Source organism: Loxodonta africana, chromosome 5, assembly GCF_030014295.1.
Source record: "Loxodonta africana isolate mLoxAfr1 chromosome 5, mLoxAfr1.hap2, whole genome shotgun sequence".
NCBI lineage: Eukaryota > Metazoa > Chordata > Mammalia > Proboscidea > Elephantidae > Loxodonta > Loxodonta africana.
Genome location: NC_087346.1, coordinates 116,225,068 through 116,244,696, shown reverse-complemented (window position 1 = coordinate 116,244,696; position 19,629 = coordinate 116,225,068). Strand labels below are relative to the sequence as shown.

Sequence of the window (19,629 nt, the reverse complement as noted above, 5' to 3'; positions counted from 1 at the left end):
CTCACTTGCTCCTAATTTCCCCCCATTTGTTTAATGATCAACATGCAGTAATCTGGTTCGTTTATGGTTTTGTGGAAATTGTAATAGTGAACATTTACATAGTGGTTGCCATATGCCAGACCCACTTCTAACAACCAGCACTTTCTAAGGGCCTGTTAATTCATTTGATCTTCACAAAAATGTTGTGAGGTAGGCACTGTGGTTATCTTTAATTTACAAATGAGGAAACTGAGGCAAAGAGAGTGTATGTATAACTTGCCCACAATAGGAAGTGGTGGACAGGGTTTCAAACCCTGGCAGTCTGGCTCCACAGTACAGGCTCTTGGCCATTTTTCTCTCACTCAAGGTCTAACAATGCTGGCTGCCTTTTGTTTGAACTTATTTCTTTGATTGCTTGAAACAACCAAAGAGATTTTACCTCACTTGTTGTATAGTTGTGATTTTTTTTTTATGTCTTTTACTTCAAAAGATAAAAAGCATAAAAGAAATTTAAAGATGGATTTTGAGAAGCTGAGGGTTTATGGGTCCCAGTTGGAAATCACAAGAGCAAGACAATACACTCTTTGTTGTTGTTGTTAGCTGTCGTCAAGTCAGCTCTGACTCATAGTGACCTTGCGTATAACAGAATAAAACGTTGCGCAGTCCTGTACCATCTTCATGATCATTGATATCCTTGAGTCCATTGCTGTGGCTATTGTGTCAATCCATCTCATGGAGAATTTCCCTTATTTTCACTGACCCTCTACTTTAGAAGCCATAATGTCCTTTTTTTAGTGATTGGTCTTTCCTGATGACTTGTCCAAAGTAGGCGAGTTAAAGTCTTGCTATCTCTGCTTCTAAGGAGTATCCTGGTTGTATTTCTTCGAAGACTGACTTGTTCGTTGCTTATTGATACTCCCTTAGAGGAGTTCTTGGTTGGTGCAAATCAATGGTTAATGCATTCAGCTGCTAACTGAAAGGTTGTAGGTTCGAGTCCACCCAGAGGTGCCTTAGACGGAAGTTCTGGTGATCTATTTCCAAAAAATCAGCTATCGAAAACTCTGTGGAGCTCAGTTCTGTTCTAACACACATGGGTCATCTTGAGTTGGAATCAACTCCATGGTAACTGATTATTCCTTAGAATGTCTACGACAGATTTACCACAAAAATAACAGAAAGGAGAGGCAGAGCTTCCTGTGGTTGTGTTTAGGGTTGGCACCTGATTTCTGTTAGGTTCTGGAAGCTTGGCAATTTCTTAAGGACTGAGAGGCCCTCAATGGAATCTGGATTTTTTTTGAGGGCTTAGAATTGTGAAAACCATCAGCAAAACATTAGCCACGTGGCATTTCCCCCTCACATGTTGTCTCTTTGCTTTGCATGGAAATGATTACCTTAGTTTAAAAACATAAAGGAGAAAACTTTTCAGACCTAAGTAAGAGCCTAATGAAATGAACATGTGCAGACCAGAGCCCTTCATCGGGGCCTAGACCATGATTGATTGTTCTGCAGGACTGTCTAAATCAGTAGCATGTTTTTGGACAGCTTGCCGAAGACCAACCTATTTAGCATTTTGGCCGGCGTTGCCAAGGAGGCTGCTGCTTCAGGTCTGCGGAGTTCTGTTTGTATGATAAATAATTATAAAGGGAACTGTCGACTTAAGCATGTGGCTGATGGAAAGTATGACTTGCAAGCCTGCTGAACTTTGAGTGTGTGCGGCCCCAACATCTGGAATGGGGACTTGATGGAATTAGAGAGGGCGGGGGGCAGGATGTCTGGCATCTATATGTTAGGTCCTAGAAAGTTCTTTTCAAGTTGTATGTGCCAGGGCTTCGAACCTGTTCGCTCTGGTTTGAACCCCTGCAGAGAATTTGCATTTCAAATAAGTTCCCAGGTGATGCTAATGCTGCTGGTTAGGGACCAATTCTAACAACCACTAGTACAGCAGTGGCTCTCAAAATTTATTATACATAAGAATCACCTGGGAGATCTTATTAAAATGTAGAATCTGATTCAGTGTATCTGGGGTGGTACTGTAAATCTTCAGCAAGGGTTAGAACCAGGAACGAACTGCTTGAAAGCCCTGGTTTGTGCTGGTCCCAGTTGACTTGTATCCTTTAGGAAATAAAAACGGCAACTGCAAAAAAGATTAATTAGATTCTGTCGCTCTGGAAACAAAAATCTTTATTGGTAACTTCCAGCTTGAGATGAGAGTTTCCGTTGATGATGTAACTTCTCATAGGTTTGACTGCTTCCTTGAGTGAATTATACTTCAGGAAATGGCTGAAAAAAAAAATGCACAAAGTTCTAACATCATGAAGGTCAAAAGGGAGACGAAGTAGGGAGAAAAAGAATCTCACAGGAATCGGGAGAGCATTTGGCATAGAAAAGGAGAAGTAACTCAAAATGCTTTGAATCACATAGAAAAGCATGCGTAAGTCATCAGTTGGTGCTGGATGCATCTTGAAATTTTGAACTTTTGTACATAACATAAGCTAAAAAGACCACAAGTTTTACACCAATGACTCAAAACCACAGAGTAATTTACTTTTATTAACATTGGAGTAAATACCAGTGTTGGCTGGCTTGTGGCTTGGATATGAAACATATCAGAGGAAAAGTCTGTTTGGCTCCTCCCCATTCCAAAAAAAAAAAAATAAATAAAAAACAAAAAAGTAATACAGCTGGCAAAAGGCAGCATTTTGCCTCATTTATAATTGCCCGGAAATTTAAAATAGACCTTACACTGTTTCAGAGTTTATATTGAAATTCCATCTTTATATGAAGTGAGTGAACATAGGTTTAATTGCACACATTGGTCTCTCAATGCGCAGTTTATGTTTCGTGAAAGGCCAGTGCAATTTTGAGCTTTAACGTGGAGTTGTCATAAGTTGGGATCGACTCAGCAGCAACTAACAACAGTAACAACTCTTTAATTATCTTGAGATGAGGCTACTTGGGTAGGATCCAGGATCATGAACCACCTGAATTTGGAACCTGTTGTCTTCTGTATTTCTGTACCCATTAACCCCCTGAAAGGTCCTGAAAGGGGTTACATACACAGAGAACAGCTTGAGAAAAATCCATTTTTTTTTTTTTTTTTTGTTGTTGTTGTGAAGTTCTTTTCATAAACCCCAAAGTTATGCTGAGGAGCTTGGGAAGGGTCACCCAGGTGTCAGCTGTTTAAGATCTAAATCCAATAGGCTTCCTAGCAGTCACTCTTTATTCTTTCTCTGGTAAACCAGCATTTATGTTATCAGCCAGAGTGCATAGCCATTAAATTGGTAGAAATGTACCATTATTGGTTAACTGTAGCCTTGTTTCCAGTTAGTGGTCTACCATGACAGTATCCAAGTGGTTCACCAGCATCCACTCTCCCTCCACGTCCCCTAATCTTTTTTTCCAAAGTGAGATCTTGAAACACACATCTGATTCCTTCACCTACCTCCATAACTCTGCTTCAGTCTTTTCCTTGGATTTCTTGCTGTATTCATTTCCTAGGACTGCTGTAACAAAGTACCACAAACTGAGTGACTTAAAAAATCACAAATTTATTGTCTCACAGTTCTGGAGGCCAGAAGTCTGAGTTCAGGGTGTTGGCAGGGCTATATTCTTGCCCAAGGCTCTAGGAGAAGGTGCCTTATCTGTCTTTCCCAGCTTTTGTTAGCCCCAGGCATTCCTTGGTTTGCAGCTCTAGCGTAACTCCATCTGTGCATTTGTCTTCACATGGCCATTTTCCCTGGGTGTCTCTTCTGTTCAATAAGGGCATCACTCAATATTGGATTAGGATCCACCCTGTTCTAGTATGACCTCAAATTAACTGGTAATATCTTCAAAGACGTTATTTCTGAACAAGGTCACATTCACAGGAACTGGGAGTTAGGACTTGAGCATATCTTTTTTGGGGAACACAATTCAATCCTAACGCTTGAGTTCTGTTGGCATTTTTCAAGTTCCTTGCAAGGCTTTGTGTTAGGCCTTGTCTCACCTGCATCTCTAGCCATAGGTTGATCTTTGTTCACCCTTGAATTCTGAGCACCTTTTACGGTATCCTTCTTCCCACCCCTGTAGTTGCCATGTACCTTCCCTCCACTGAGCTTTGCACAAGCTGTTTCCTCTTCCTAGAAGGCTCTTCCCTCTCTCTTTACTTCCTTCATTCCTACTAATGCTCCAGATCTCAGCTCAGGAGTCACTTTCCTGAGTAGATTAACCTCCTCATTCTAACCTCTTCTACCACCTATGGTTTTACTTTCTGGCATTCATCACGGTTGAAAGTTTACATTGTGTGTGATTATTGATTGTCCTCTCCACTCTATATACCTCACCATCTTATTTCTTTTATCCAGAGCAATGTCTTTCTCATAATAGGTGCACACAAACATTTGTTGTATCAGTGAATATCCTGGAGGGAAAAATCTACCTCCTGGCTCACGGTGGAGGGCCAGATGCGTAACTATCTACTTGCAGAATTTAGATATTTGCAATGGTGGTGCCTGTGGTCTCTTGGGCTTTCCTGAGATCCCTGCCTGCCTTTTGATGCACATTCTGCATATTCAAAATCTCAAACTTTTCTTTTGGATTACTACATTCTTGGCAGTCCAGAAGTAAATTGAGCAAGCGGCTCCAAACGTAGAGGAGGGAGTTCTTCAAGTTGCATTTCCCGCAGTCTATCTCCTGCTCATCTCTATTTTTTCATGCTGTCATTTGTTGTCTCCTCTGTGAGCCTCTGAAGTCTGTGAGCCAGTCTCCTGGGGGTGGTTCCTACCCGTACCCACATTTGCTCCTATCTGAGAAATCTGCTTCATGTGTTTCTGAACTGGTCTTACCGTTGGCAATGATTCCTAGGCCTCTGCTGCTAGCATCTCAGTGAGAACCCAGATGTCCTTGGCCAAATGTTCCTCCTCAAAGGCTTGCCTTCCCTCGCCTTTGGATTCCCAGCTCTTCAGTTTGAATCACTTCGCCAATGACAGCAAAGCATGCCTTTCTATTCCCTCTGTTCCTGCAACCTGGATTATAATTCCAGCTCTTCAGGTGTTCCACGTCTGTTTGCCTCCATTGAATCCCTCTCCCTCTTACAGAAATTCATGTTGTTAGGTGCCATAGTGTCAGCTCTGACTCATAGCAGCCCTGTATATAACAGAATGAAGTGTTGTTTGGTCCTGTGCCATTCTCACAATAGTAAGCATGTTTGAGCCCATTGTTGTAGCCACTGAGTCAGTCCATCTCATTGAGGGTCTTCGTCTTTTTCTCTGACCCTCCACTTTACCAAGCATGATGTCCTTCTCAAGCAATTGATCCCTCCTGACAATGTGTCCCAAGTAAACAAGACGAAGTCTCACCGCCCTCACTTCTAAGGAGCATTCTGGCTGTATTTCCTACGAGACAGATTTGTTTATACTTCTGGGAGTCCATAGTGTATTCAGTATTCTTTGCCAACACTATAATTCCAATGCCTCAATTCTTCTTTGGTTTTCCTTTTTCATTGTTCAGCTTTCACATACATATGAGGCAATTGAAAATACCATGCTTGGTATTCATATGGGACATAAAATCACAGCCCACTTTTTTTTTTTTATTGTACTTTAAGTGAAAGTTTACAAATCAAGTGAGTCTCTCATATAAAAATTGATATATACCTTGCTATGTACTCCTAGCTGTACTCCCCCTAATGAGATGGCACAGTCCCCCTCTCTACCGTGTGTTCCCTGTGTCCATTCAGCCAGCTCCTGTCCCCCTCTGCCTCCTCATCTCCCCTCAAGACAGGAGCTGCCCACATAATTTCGTGTGTCTACTTGAGCCAAGAAGCTTACTCCTCACCAGTATCATTTTATATCTTATAGTCCAGTCCAATCCCTGTCTGAAGAGTTGGCTTTGGGAATGGAACCAGTCTTGGGCTAACAGGTCTGGGGACTGTGACTTCTGGGGTCCTTCCAGTCTTGGTCAGACCATTAAGTGTGGTCTTTTTTACAAGAATTTGAGGTCTGCGTCCCACTGCTCTCCTGTTCCATCAGGGATTCTCTGTTGTGTTCCCTGTCAGAGGAGTCATTGGTTGTAGCCAGGCACCATCTAGTTCTTCTGGTCTCAGGCTGATGTAGTCTCTGTTCTATGTGGCCCTTTCTGTCTCTTGTACTCATAATTACCTTATGTCTTTGGTATTCTTCATTCTCCTTTGCTTCAGGTGGGTTGAGACCAATTGATGTATCTTAGATGGCCACTTGCCAGGTTTTAAGACCCCAGATGCCACTCACGAAAGTGGGATGCAGAATGTTTTCTTAATACATTTTATATGCCAGTTGACCTAGATGTCCCCTTAAACCATGGTCTCCAGACTCCCACCCCTGCTACTCTGGCCTTCGAAGCATTTGGTTTATTCAGGAAACTGCTTTTGGTTTAGTCCAGTTGTGCTGACCTCTCCTGTATTGTGTGTTGTCTTTCCCTTCGCCTAAAATAGTTGTTGCCTAGTATCTAATTAGTGAAAACCCCTTTCCCTTCCTCCCTGACCACCCTCATAACCATCAAAGAATATTTTCTTCTGTTTTTAAACTATTTCATGAACAACCTGCTCCTTAAATTGCTCCGTTTCCATCTGTCACATGTAGAACTAGATCAACATGTTTTCCTTCCTTTTTGTTTTCTTCTCTGCAGTTTTCGTTTTTAACTCCATGATCCAAACTAGTGTTTTATATGGATCCTATTCCTCTCTTGAGTTTGAGAGGCTGCTTCCAATGCCCAAGTAAATAGTTTTATCCATTTAGAAAATTCGAAGCCTTCTCTCCCTACAGAACAGTGATTAGCAAACTATGGCCCTCAGGTCAGCATGATCCACTGCCTGTTTTTTAAATAAAGTTTTATTGGAACACAGCCGCATGATGGCTGCTTTCACACTCAACAGCAGAGATAAGTAGTTGTCACGGAGACAGTATGGCTTAATAACACCTAAATATTTACTGTCTGGCCCTCTACAGAAAAAGCTTGCTAATGTCTGCTCTAGAGCATTGATTCTCTACCCTGGCTGCATATTAGAATTACCTGGGGGAACTTCTGAAAAATATCAATGCCCAGACCCCACCCCAGAACAATTAAATCAGAATCTCTGGATGGGGGCCGTATTTCCAGTTGATTGTAATGTGCAGTCAGGTTTGAGAAGCACTGCTGATTGGTTTCTGTTTCTTCTTCAATGAGTACCTAATGAACCCTGCTCATGGGCCTCCCAAATTCACAGTTATTATCAAGACGTAGAGATAGTTCAGTGCTTCGGCTAAGAGATAGAAGGAAGAGGGTAAACTCCATGCTTCCCTCAAAAGCCACCAACCTGCACACTGAAGCTCAGCACTGCTTAGTCTTCTTTTGCTTTTTCCTTTTAGCTTTCTGACTCATCAGTACACTCTTATCCTTATAACTTTGGATTCTTTTGGCTGTTTCTAATAGAGTTCCTGTGTCATCTTTCACAGTTTTTCAGTATATATTTTCAGGGTATGTTTTCTTTTACTCTTCATTTCTTGTTTAAATGATATCTCTAATTGTGTCTAAGGAGAATTCAGACGTGGGATATGGTCTTTTTTACTCTTACACAAGAGATGATGCTCTTGGAAGGTCAGTGGTCACTAAGCATCGCACATCTTACAGTTCTACCAGAAAACAGAAAATTCAGTATCTTGCTTGTAGGAACCCGTCTTAGTTTCCTAGGGCTGCTGTAACAGAAATACCACAAGTGAGCTCTGGTGGAGCAGTGGTTAAAGTGATTCACTGCTAACTGAAAGGTTGGCGGTTCAAAACCACCAGCCACTCCATGGGAGAAAGATGTGGCAGTATGCTTCTGTAGAGATTTACGGCCTTGGAAACCCTAGGGGGTCACTATGAGTTGGAATAGACTCAACGGCAGTGAGTTTGGTTTTAGTTTGATTGGCTTTAAAGTACATAAATGTATTTTCTTACTGTTCTGGAGACTGTCAAAATGAGGGTGTCACCTATATTGAATCCTTTAGGTGGGACCAGGTATTCCTTGGTTCCTTGGTTTGTAGTTCTAGATTTGGTAGTCTGTCTTAGTCTAGAAGTTCCACTGAAACCTGTCCACCAAGAGTGACCCTCATATGGTGTCTATCTTTCCCTGTGTGTGTTTGTGTCTATGCTGCTCTTTATGTAACTCAGAAGTGATTAGGTTTAGAATCCACCCTAAAGTGTTTTGACCTCAACTGATCAATTGATCACATTACATTAGATTGCATTATCAAAAGTGATTACATTACATAACATCCACAGGTCTAGGATTTAGGATTCTGACACATATGTGGGAGGACACAATTCAATCCATAATAGTACCACTGAACTTAGAGGTCAAATAATACTCACCAGTCTTCATCACAGTATGATCAGAAGCATTGACACATGCTGGACACCATTCATACAGTGTCACAAATTGTACTCCAAAAGATGGTGTTTGGCTAATGCTTGTCAAAATTTCGATAACCTTCATTTTTTCCATTTTTTAAAAATTGTGGTTATATATGTAAAAAATAGCATTTGCCATTTCACCATTCTTCATGTGTACATTTCAGTGACATTATTTATGTTTATCATGTTGTTCAACCATTAACATTATTGTGTTTGTTTTTCCCATGGTAAAAGTGATAGCACTTCGGGAGCCTGATGGTCCGATGTAGCAAACATATGAGGAAGTTTGCATGTTTGCTTTTATTTTACAGGTCCGTAATCCTTTGGACACAATTACAAAATCCAAAAAATTTTGAAAATTAGAAAGTGTTATTACAGCCGTCTGTAATTCATTTAGTAACAAAGCCTTGGCTCGATCTGAAATGACTTCAAGCTGTTTATTGTCTTTATCTATCCCATTTAGTGTGACCATTCTCATATTTTAATACAAAAATATTGTGTTTGATGACAGTGTACTTCCTCAGACCACTTGGAAGTGTTAATATAGTAGATAGTACATACATGATATTACCATTCTAAAATCCAGGAAGTTATAAATTAGCTCCAAGAGTTTTGGTTAAGGGTTGCAGCCCTGCATCTTGGTGATCACACCCTGGCTACCTTTTGGGATCCTGTTTACTGTTATACACTCCTGTTGTTGTCATTGTAGTTAGTTGCCATCAAATCAGCTCCTACTCATGGTGACCCCGTGCACAACAGAACAAAATGTTTCCTGGTCCTGTACCACTTTACTATCATTAGAATGCTTATGAGTGCCTTCCAACCTAGGGAACTCATCTTTCAGCATTGTAACGGACAATATTCTGTGGTAACCCATAGGATTTTCACTGGCTGATTTTTGGAAGTAGATTGCCAGTCCTTTCTTCTTAGTCTGTCTTAGTTTGGAAGCTCCACTGAAACCTGTCCACCATGGGTGACCCTACTGGTATTTGAAACACTGGTGGCATAGCTTCCAGCATCATAGCAACACAGAAGCCACTATAGTACTACAAACTGACAGGCAGATATACACTCCTGGTATCAGTTATTTGGCCAGTGTAGCTTGTGGACAGCAGTGTTGAACAGATTTCTAATTCTGTTTTTTGTCTGTTGGGAAGGTATGTGAAGCTCACTTGTGGAGATACTCGTAATTTTAAGAAGCTGAAAAGTTGTCACCTTACCCTAGGAGACCCAAGCAAGCTGTTTATCATATGAATTTCAAAACCTTATTTCCAAAGATCCACAGAGAATTTGCCATCATGGCTCCACTTAAAAATAGTCAAATGGGCAGTTTTGACCGTATTTGTAAGGCCGATTGAGGGTCATCTTGTGTATGCACTGGGACTGAAGGGCATATTACCTTTGAAGAGGTGGAAAGTTGGTAAGCTGGAATTGATATTGTTTAACCATCATCCCCACACCAACTGAAGTAAAGTCAGGCACATTTGGGTGATAGGCACTCCTCTACCTCTATTGGTCATACCCCTTCTTCAGGAGAAATAGGATACTTTACATTACTCCAGAAGGAGCCCTGGAGGTGCAATGGTTAAGTGCTCAGTTGCTAACTGAAATGTTGATGGATTGAACCCACTTAGCAATGGTACAGGAGAAAGACCTGGCAATCTGCTCTCATAAAAATTACAGCTTAGGAGACTCTATGGGACAGTTCTCTGAGTTGAAAATTGACTTGACAGCACCTAACAACAATAACATATTACTCTAGAATATGGAAGTATGGTCACAACGCAGAAATCCTACCATGCTGGTCTAATTTTTGCTTCCCTCTTTAAGTCAGTAACAGATTTCTAAAGTCTTTGACATATTGTTTCTCTGGAATGTTCCACTCATCAATGACTCCTATGTACTTGTCAAAGTAAGAGATGAAGATGACTCTGCTATGCTTGCAGCCATCAGAATTTTTCAAAGCATGCAAGGCATGGCCAGTGACACGTATTCCAGAAAAGCATTTGTTTTAGCTTTAATATCCTTTTTGGGATATCATTGCTGGTTTTGCAGAACTTTCAGAAAAAATCTGCTGACCGTCAGGTTTTGAGTTTCTCAAATAATCAGGCTCATCTTTAAACCCAAGTCCCAGGATTTTTGTTGATCCAACAACTACAAAGCTGTTAAGATTCTTGAAGGAGAAATGAAGGGGGAAAAGGAGGAGGAACACCAAGTGGGCCACCCACAATTTTCCATTACCCATATGTCAGTTCACTACCCTCACTCTTCCCATTTTTCTTTGACTTCTGAGACCATTCTTTTTTTCTCACTCTCAACTGATGACTTCTAATTTTATTGGGAAGGAATCTGTTCATCTTTCCACTATTAGACTTATCAACCCTGCATCTGTATCCATTTATTCTGTCTTCCTTCCTTTAAATGAGTGATTTCTCCTTGCTCTTGTCTAAGGCTTGACCTTGCACTTGTGACCTACCTCCTTTTACCTATTTGAAGGTTTTCTCTTTGCTCCTGCAATTGTCATCCCTCTTTCCTACATCATCAGCTTCTCTTTCTTTACTGGGTCATTCTTCAGCATGCGCCCTTTCTAAAGTACACATCCATATCCCACTTCTTCTTCATATCTACTCAAAGAGTTGACTCTACTTTCCCTCCTTCATCACTCTAGTGTGCTCTCATCCCCACCATCCTATAGAAAATGCTTGTGTCTACATTATCTGTTTCTTCATTGCCCAAATCCAACAGATAATTCCTGGTTCTCATCTTACACAGCCTCAGCATCATTGGACCATTAACCACCCCTTCCCGCTTCAAACATTTTTTCTCACTTGACACCAGGACATCACTACCTCATAGATGGCCTCTTAGCTCACTGGCCTTTATGATCTCTTTTGTTGGACCCTTCTCTTTTTCCTTTTTTTAAAATATGGAACACTTCATGAATTTGCATGTCATTCTTGTACAGGGACCATGCTAGTCTTCTCTATATGTTTCTGATTTTAGTGCTGCTGAAATGAGCACTTTCCTGACTTTTAATTGTTGGTCAGACCCATGGTTCAGTCATTGGACCTCTTTTCTGTACCTGCCATGGGTTATTCCAACAAGTGGTCTCTGAGCGCGCCCAGGTATACATCCCTAGCTCTAACCTTTACTTTGAGCTCCCATATATCTAACTGCCTCCTTACTGTCTCCAGTTGGATATTATGTGGGTATCTCAACCTTAGTAGGAACAAAATACAGCTCTCAATTTTCTTTCCAAACCTGTGTCTCTCCCAGTCTTCCTTATCTTAATTGATTGCACCACCATCCACTCATTTGCTCAGGGCCAAAACTTAGAGACATCTTTGCCTCATCTTCAATTCTAAATCTCATAAGCAAGTCCTTTAGTCTTTACCTTCAAAACAAACTTGGGATCTAACCACTCCTCATGATCTCCTCAGATACCACTCTAGTCCAAGTTACCACCTTTCTCACCTAACCTACTTAGTTGCATCCTCAGTGATCTTCCTATCTGCACTCTTGTCCGCCTTTTCCCCACATGTCAGTTCTTCATACAGTGGCCGGCATAATTTTTCCAGGTGCTAACTAAAGTGCAACATTCCTCCGCTCAAAATTTTCTCTTACGTTTTGAACAGCGCTAAGCTGTGAGTTGGAATTGACTCGACAGCAATGGGTTTGGTTTCATTTTAAGAATAAGTTCTTATTGTGGCCTACAAAGCCGTAGCCTCTCTGCCCTTGTTTTGTAGTCCTGCTACCCTCATTGGCTCCATTCCAGCCACACTGGCCATTTTCTTAACTAGGCAAGACATGCTCACACCACCTATGGGCCTTGTACTTCCCTCTGCCTGCAATGTTCTGCCCACAGATGAGTATGGCTCTTTTCATCCTTCATTCAGGTCTCTGATCCCATGCTACTTCTTCAGAGAAGCCTTTTCAATCTAAAATATCTTAAAGAGCAATCCATTCTCTGACACAGTATCCTCTTATCTATCCTACTCTATTTTTCTTCATAGGTCTTATCATTACTTGACATTATATTGTTTATTATCTGCCTCGCCTGCTAGAAAGTATGTGCCATAAGTTCAGAGACCACATCTACAGCGCCTAGAACAATGTCAGGCACAAAATAGGTACTCAGTAAATAACTGTTGAATGAATGATTCTACTCAGGGACACAAGGACAAAACAGACAAATATTAATGACAATTTCAAATAAATTTTTGTTTGATCTCTTCCAGCTTTCAATGTGCTCTCACATACACATCCATAATATCATTTAATCCTTACCCATAAGATCAATGCTCTTGTTTTACAGGCAGTGAAAGAATTGCAGAGCAGATACATCTGCCCCAAATCACATAGCTAGTTAGTGGTGGAAGTAGGATTTTTCTTTTTTTGGTGAAAATATACATAGCAAATCATATACACATTCAACAAGTTCTACATGTAACAGTTCAATGACATTGGTTACGTTCTTCACCTTGTATCACTATTTTGGCTATTTCTGCCCATTTTTCACCACCACTGACTTAGACTGCAAACCAAAACCAAACCCAGTGCCGTCAAGTCGATTCCGACTCATAGCAACCCTAGAGGACAGGGTAGAACTGCCCCATAGAGTTTCCAAGGAGCGCCTGGTGGATTCGAACTGCTGACCCTTTGATTAGCAGCCGTAGCTCTTAACCACTACGCCACCAGGGTTTCCGACTTGACTCACTGCCCCATAAGTTACTTATCTACATTTTATTAGAATTACTGTTGTCAATTTGATCTCATAGAGATGATTCTTTAAAAGACCACAATGATCAAGACAAACATTCTTTACTAATTTAGCTAAACTGTTTTTCAGTTTGAAGATGAAAGGACAGTTTCAGTTCAAGGTTCAAAAATTTTTTCAGGGCAGTAAATTTGAGGTGTCTTCCAGCCTCAGTGGGTCCAGTAAATCTGGGTTCTGTCAGAAATTTTAAATTCTGTTCCACATTTTATCTACTTTTGATCAGGATTCATCTGTTGGGTCCTTGATCAAAACATTCAGTTATGGTAGCTGGGCACCATCCAGCTCTTCTGATCTCATGCCAAATGATGCGGTAGGTCATAGAGGGAACTAGACTTGCAGTCCATTTCCTTCTCTGACTCCTGGATCTCCCTCTTCCCCTGCTGCATGGAGGTAGGACTTAAGCCCAGATCTCCTGATTATAAAATCTGTCTTATTTCAAATACAAAGAACAACAAATGTTTTGGGAATCAAGAAGAAATTTGGTTTAGGAGTATAGGGGTTAGTGGGAGCTTTAGGGAAACTTTGTTGAAGCATTTGCAACTTGAGATTTGAACACGGGGTTGGACATAAATAGAAAAGAGCAAAGGCATTCCAGACATGATAAATGTCATAAGCAAATACAGAGGGGCCTGGATATGTATGGTGAATTCACCCAAGGAGTAGACTCATGTAGCAGTTTCCTTGATCTGCAGTCTAAGAAGTTAGGACTTGAACTCTAGGTGGTAGAAAATATTTAAAAATATTGGAATCCGAACTGCCATAGGCAAAGAAGTATTCATGAAGATCCTCATCTTAGTTTCCTAGTGCTGCCATAACAAAAATACAAGTGGGGGTTTTAATGAACAGAAATTAATTTTCTCAAAGTTTCGAGTGCTAGAAGTCTGAATTCAGGGTGTCAGCAGGGCTAGGCTCCCTTCTTGTTGGTTCTAGAGAAAACGTCAGTCAGCTTCTGTAGCCCCAGACTTTTTTGGTGTTTCTTGGCTTGTAGATGATCCTCACATGGTGTCTTCCCCTCTGTGTGTGTCTGTGTCTATTCTGCTCTTTTTATAAGACATCACTCAGAAGGGATTAGATTTAGGACCTGCCCAACTCCTCATTAACATAAATGACAAACCTTGTTTCCAAATAGGGTCACATTGACAGGTACGAAGGCTAAGGCTTCAGTGTATCTCTGTGGGGGACACAATTCAATCCATAACAATCCTAGAGTTTGGTTAGCAGTGTAAATAAGAGAGAGAGAGATCAGGGTGAGAGACCCATTAAAAAACCCATTGCCATCAAGCTGATTCTGATTCATAGTGATCCTATAGAACAGAGTAGAACTGCCACATAGGGTTTCCAAGGAGCACCTGGTAAATTTAAACTACCCACCTTTTGGTTAGCAGCCATAGCTCTTAACCACTATGCCACCAGGGTTTAGAGTGAAAGAGCAGCAGGAATAAAGACCTGGGTTAGAGGGACTTGCTTGAAAAGAAAGAGGGACAGTTCTTCCTTAGAGGCAGAAAGGGAGGTGATATGGTTAGGGAAGATGCTGGTAGCTCCCAGGATTTTGCAGAGTGGTCTTGTTTGTGTCTGGGAATGCCAATCTTTCAAAAACAAGGCATTCTTCTGAAAATCTAGTAAAGCAAGCCTGGGGGTTGGGGTTTTGAGTCCTTAGTAGAAGCCTTGAAATAGTTATTATGTGAAAGTAATAGAAATCAAAGTGATTTAAAAAAAAAAATTCCTGAATAGCAGCAATTAGATCTTAACTCAGATGACCCAACACATTTTTGAGCTTCTGTCTAGCTCTAACTTCTTGTTTAGAATGTATTTTTGTATCCTTTTTTTTTTTTAGATTATGCTAATCTCATTGTGGTGAAGTTAAACTAAGATTATGACCTCTAGCAAGGTGAAGCTTTGTTTTAGAAACTGACTCACTTTGCACTGGTGTTTAGTAAATGTACCAGGATGGTGGAAAGATCTGGGTGGAACAATGCTTAATATTTCAAAGTGAGCATTTGAAAATCTGCTTCTGCTTCTTACTTAGTAATAGGCTCTCCAAGTTTCCAGAATTATTTTCAAACCGGTTCACTGACTTCTTGGAGTCTCTGCTACCCCAGGTCTATGGAACTGGCAAGGATTTTTGCTGTGATCGCTTTTGCAGCTGGCGTTTGATGGAAGTTGCTTTGGGAATTACTTAGTCATATATCTAAGAAATATCTAGTGTTTATTCTCCCAGAGACTGGGTTTAGTGGCCAAATGGCGTGATTTGACCCGATCCATGTCTCAGACCTACTTATTTGTTAAAATTCCTGACTGCTGTGTTCCTCAATTAAAATTTCAAATTAAAAAGTCAAGCATGTGTGTCTTGATTCTATATCTGGAAGCAGCCTGTGATCTATTTTTATGACTTATTGATTCCAGCCATGTGCTTTTGTTCTCGGATCTTCCTCTAGCTTTGCACACATTCTTCCTTTATCCCTGCCAATCTGAGCCCAACACCACTTTTCCAAAGACTCCCTCTTTAATACCCTACTCTCGCTCTCCTTGTTTCATTTCTCTGAATGTCCATACTGCAATGTGCACTTGAAATTTCTCTTTCCATAACTTGATTGTCAGCTGATGCCCTATATGATTTATTTTTTGATGGTCTAAAATATTCTGCATAAAGTAAGTCTGTAGGCACAGTGTTGCCCATTGGTTCACCTTTTTGTCAGTAAAAAAAAAAAAAAAAAAAAAACACAACCAAACCCGTTGCTGTCGAGTCGATTTCGACTCATAGCGACCCTATAGGACAGAGTAGAACTGCCCTATAGAGTTTCCAAGGAGCGCCTGGTGGATTTGAACTGTTGACCGTTTGGTTAGCAGCCATAGCTCTTAACCACTATGCCATCAGGGTTTCCTAACTTAAAAAACAACAGCAAAGTCTTTAAATTTAATTTTTTAAAATTTTATTTATAAATTTTATTTTTTGCATCTATTTTTGTCAATAGAAGCAATAAATAAATAAAATTTATGAATAAATAAAATTTAAAAACTTTGCTGTTGTTTTTTAAAGGCCGGTGTTCAAGATTTTTTAAATTTTGACAACTGATTAAAATTTCCTATAGCACCATGTGAGCCAATACAGTAAAGGCCAAGCAACATGTATGTGGGCCTACTTAGCCCCAGACCGTGGGTTAGTTACCCAGCACTGTGGAAAGCCAGCATCTCCTAATGCAAGTTATACAGAACACTGGTCTTACCCACCCGGCATGTTTCTGTTTAAGCAGATTGAGAAGCACTGTATTTGATCCCCAACTGGAGGATCTCAGAAGAGGAGCCCTGGAGGCACAGTGGTTAAAGTGCTCAGCTGCTAATCAAAAGATTGGCAGTTTAAACCCACCAGCTGCTTCATGGGAGGAAGATGCAGCAATCTGCTTCTGTAAAGATTACATACAGCGTTGGAAGCCCTATGGGGCAGTTCTGCTCTGTCCTGTGGGGTTGCTTTGAGTCGGAATTGACTTGATGGCAATGGGTTTGAGAGGATCTCAGTTCACATTACCATCTTATTAGCTCTAAGAAGATCAAGGTTAAAAAAAAAAAAAAAAACTTTTTTTTTTAGTATAGCTTTCCCCAAACTTACTTGACCATGGAGTCTTCTTTCTGCATCACATCTCTAGCATCCTGTGGAAGGAGGACTCTGTGGAGCATACTGTGGAAATGCTGCTGTAAGCATTTCCTCTCTTGGGTAGACTGGAGAGTAAATGTGAAGGCCAATCTCCATGGGATGGTGATTTAATCCCCTCGGGTCGCTATGAGTTGGAATTGACTTTACGGCAGCGGGTTTGATTTTTTGGTTTAAAGACATGATGTGCAGAACAAATATTTTCTTTGCATTTTAATTCCTCTCAGTGCTATAAAATGACAGCTTAATTTTGGCGTGAGCATGTATCTTTTGGAGTCTCTGGGCAGTGCAAATGGTTAACATGCTCAATGCTAACCAAAAGGTTGGTGGTTTGAGTCTGTTGAGAGGCACCTTGGAGGAAAGGCCTGGCCATCTATTTCTGAAAAATCATCCACTGAAAACCCTGTGGAGCACAGTTATACTCTGATGCACATAGGGTCACACGAGTCAGAATCAACTCCATGGCAGCTGGTTTGGTTTTAATGTATCTTTTTTTTTTTTAATTGTACTTTAGATGAAGGTGTACAGAATGAACTAGTTTCTCGTTAAACAGTTAGTACACATAATGTTTAATGAGATTGGTTAACAACCCCATGACATGTCAACACAGTCTCCCTTCTTGACTTTGCGTTCCCTATTACCAGCTTTCCTATCCCCTCCTGCCTTCTAGTCCTTGTCCCTGGGCTGGTGTGCCCCTTTATCCTCGTTTTGTTTTACGGGCCTGTATAATCTTCGGTTGAAGGGTGAACCTCGGGTTATTTCATTACTGAGCTAAAGGAGTATCTGGGGGCCATACTCTCGGGGTTTCTTCTGTCTCTGTGAGTTAGAATTTTGTTTTACATTTTTCTCCAGCACTGTCTGGGACCCTCTATTGTGATCCCTCTCAGAGCAGTCAGTGGTGGTAGCCAGGCACCATCTACCTGTGCTGGACTCAGTCTGGTGGAGGCTGTGGTAGATGTGGTCCATTAGTCCTTTGGACTAATCTTTCCCTTGTATCTTTACTTTTCTTCATTCTCCTTTGCTCCTGAAGGGGCGAGACCAGTGGAGTATCTTAGATGGCTGCTCACAGGCTTTTAAGACCCCAGATACTGCTCACCAAAGTAGAATACAGAATATTTTCTTTATAAACTGTTATGTCAGTTGAGCTAGATGTTCCCCGAGACCGTGGTCCCCACAGCTCTCAGCCCAGCAATTCAGTCCCTCAGGAACTTTGGATGTGTCTATGGAGCTTCCAGGACCTTGCCTTGTACAAGTTGTGCTGGCTTCCCCAGTATTGTGTACTATCTTACCTTTCACCGAAGTGACCACTTATCTATTGTCTATATAGTGTTTTTAATGTATCTTTTAAGGACCTGCCACTACCCAGAGTGGGAAGAGGAAAAGTGTGTGCTATTTGCTGCATGTTCTTTGAGATGTTGGGGCTGTATCTTTGTCTTCCCTCACGTTTGCCATTGTGTTCAATAGCATATCCCAGTCCCATCGCCGCCAACATGTTGCATAATGGATGAGACTGAAGAGACTGAGGCAGCAGGTGTTCCCAGCAATTAACACAAAATAGAGAACAGAGCTGTTGATTGTTTCAAACAGCATTAGTCCTCCTTCTCTTCCTTTCACAAACAACAGCTTCCTGTGTCAATCAATGGTAAAATAGCAACTGGTTTGCTTTGCTAGTTCTACTTATGACCTGCCTAGCAGTGTAGTGAGGAGTCTCGTTTGGATGGTATGTATCATTAGGTTGGAAGTGGAATATGTTTTCCCCTTTGCCCTCTAAAAGTTTATTTGCAGTCTGGTTAGCTGTTTATGAATTTATTTAGTTAAAAATCACATCATTGTGTCCCAGAATGGATTGTGTATAATTATTAGCTTTGTTATAATTCTGGGCTCTCCTGGAAGGGGAGGAGGAAGAAATACCTCAGGACTGGAGAAAGTATAATGTTCTGAGAATCAGAGCCTACTCCATGGGTAGGACACAGGTACTTTAGAAGGACAAAGGAAATTGTTTTTATTCTGGGTTTTAAATGCTTGGAAAAGGCTTATTTTTTGGATTATTGTTACTGCGTCAGTTTTTGGAAATTTAGTGTAGACCTTTTATGTTTGCTTTTCATATCCTACTTGTAGCCAGGAAATTGGAAACAGTTATCTTAAAAGATGATAGGTTTATATCATCAAAGTTGTGCCTTTTTTATAAGATTTTGACTGTTTATGAATAAGGATATATGCAAGTTCAGAAACATTTAAATGTTTATCTAGAATATACTTTGTTTCCAACCATTATTTGTCAAAATTTACTAATGTCATGGATATATAGAAATTATATATATATATATATATGTTAACCCCATAATATTTATACGTAATGTAGATTGAAGTGCACAGTGATGTCTGGAGCTGGTTCTACAGTTTGGGAGAGAAAATTGTGAGCATCTCTTCTCCCTCTGCATTCAGTGCTATCAGGTTGATAGGCTGAAACTGGTCATGGTAGGAGTATTTACACCATGGAGATTGGCAAATGCTATATATCAGCACTTCCCCCAGCCCTCCAATAAGAACCAGTTGTTAAGCGTTCACCAGAACACCATTGGTTCTAGACTCTTGCTCAGAATTACATGGTTATTAGGAATGTCTAAAATACAAAGACCTCTTGGAACACAGCCCAGACTCAAAACCAAACCCACTGCTGTCCAGCCGATTCTGACTCATAGCAACCCTGTAGGACAGAGTAGAACTGCCCCCATAGGGTTTCCAGGGCTGTAAATCTTTATGGAAGCAAACTGCCACATCTTTCTCCTGCAGAGCGGCGGGTGGGTTTGAACTGCCGACTTTTGGGTTAGCAGCCGAG

At 40.9% G+C, this 19,629-nt stretch overlaps 1 protein-coding gene and 1 pseudogene across 5 annotated transcripts in view; one reads left to right on the top strand and one right to left on the bottom strand.

Annotated features, from left to right (window-relative positions):
• LIMCH1 (LIM and calponin homology domains 1) overlaps positions 1-19,629 on the top strand; it is a 438,226-nt gene that overhangs the window by 132,801 nt on the left and 285,796 nt on the right. The gene's annotated exons all lie outside the window — the stretch shown is intronic.
• LOC111751063 (U6 spliceosomal RNA) lies at positions 11,288-11,388 on the bottom strand (annotated as a pseudogene).